At 38.3% G+C, this 1,741-nt stretch overlaps 1 protein-coding gene across 6 annotated transcripts in view; it reads left to right on the forward strand.

Moving 5' to 3' along the window:
* The window catches only part of ST7 (suppression of tumorigenicity 7), a 357,848-nt gene that overhangs the window by 20,031 nt on the left and 336,076 nt on the right, over nt 1-1,741 (forward strand). The gene's annotated exons all lie outside the window — the stretch shown is intronic.

The raw sequence follows: 1,741 nt of genomic DNA on the forward strand, positions 1-1,741 counted from the left end.
TTGATGATAAGAATTATATTAAAGTTTAGAAATCCTAGCACCCAAATGGTTATCTCTCTGAAAAACTAAGATGTTTGGAAGACATTCTTTAACGCCTACTGGCCATGGGGTTTCTATGTTCTATAGTCTCTTGTGTAGTGAATCTAGGACTCCTTTTCAGCACCAACCAATTAATAGAACATTTGAAGGTTGATATTGGAAAACATTGAAGAAGCTATTTGATACTTGTTTCGAGCAGAAAGCAGTGAAACTGGTGCCTTATCCAGCATGTGTATAAATCCTCATGGAGGCCCTGGTCGGCGGTACTCGGTTGGTGCGTCCTGTGCATGAGAGGTGGTGGGCTTGATTCCAAGTTGGGCACATGCCAAGGTTGTGGGTTTGATCCCAGGTTGGGGCTTGTATGGGAGGCAAACGATTGATGTTTCTTTTTCACATTGATGTTTTTTTCTCACCCTTCCTCTGTATCTCTAACAAGAAAAAAAATCCTAAGGGATGACTGAAAACCGTTCTGCTATGAATGGAAGAAAGCGAGAGAGGTTCAATCATTGTTAGCTGAAACCTCACCCAAACATATTCATCTGTGTCCATGTAAAAAGACAAATAATCAAACTACTGTGGCATTATGTAGGAGAAGGCATGTATTTAGAGAATACATTTCCAAATTTAAAGACCACCTTCTTCCCAAAGAACATAGTAGTAGGAAAGAAACTACCAAAGCTAAGTGCAGTTCTATGGTTGTATTGCTGCTTTCAGTTAGAGTCCCTTGTGCTTGGATGTTTGTTTTCTGGGAAAGGAGCTTTTCCACTTGATAAGTGAGCTGGGCAGACAGGTTTTTTAATGTCTGTGTGAGTTACAGAAAGGGCTAATAATAAAGATGATAAAAGTTCAGGGATCAGGTAATGATGCTTTCATTATTAGAGCTGACATGATTGTTCCTGTCTGAGAAAGTACATCATAGTAACTGGAGACCATTTTTAATGCAGTTTGCTGTTACTATGATTTTTTTTTGTGTGTGTGGTAACTTTGGGGGATAATTGCATTCGTATCAATATAGGTAGTAGATTAAAAAAGGAAAAGATGACCAGTTTTCCTTTTTTCCCCCTTCAATGCCATACTAAAGATAGGATCCTATTTTGTTTTAGCAAAATATAATCTGTTCTCTCTTGCCTGAAGACAAATTACAATAAAAGTGAATGAAAACCTCAAAGACATCACATTTTATGAACATACTTTCTTAAACATTGAGGTTTAAATAATTTTAGCTAGAGATCAAGAATATTGTTTGGGAGGAATTTTGAGTTTTTCTAATACAATATTGTTTTCATACAATATTTGGTTATTCTTACAAGCTTAGAATACTATGTATTTTTTTTAAATGAAATTGTGTGTATATAGTTGTATTCATAAAAGTAAGTACACTAGCCCTGGCCGGTTTGGCTCAGCGGTTAGAGCGTCGGCCTGCGGTCCGGAGAGACCCGGGTTCGGTTCCCGCTAAGGGCACGTACTTCGGTTGCAGTTTGTCCCCGGCCCTGGTTGGTTGTGCGGGTGGCAGCCACTCGATGTGTCCCTTCACGTCGATGTTTCTCTCTCTCTCTCCCTTCCTATCTCTTCCTCCCACTCTATCTGTACAAAAAATGGAAAAATATCCTCTGGTGAGGATAAAAAAAAAAAAAAAAAAAAAGTAAGTACACTAATCAAAAGCTATACAACATTAACATCAAATCCAAATGCGAAGATATTC

The sequence above is a fragment of the Molossus molossus genome, unplaced genomic scaffold (assembly GCF_014108415.1).
Source record: "Molossus molossus isolate mMolMol1 unplaced genomic scaffold, mMolMol1.p scaffold_m16_p_7, whole genome shotgun sequence".
NCBI lineage: Eukaryota > Metazoa > Chordata > Mammalia > Chiroptera > Molossidae > Molossus > Molossus molossus.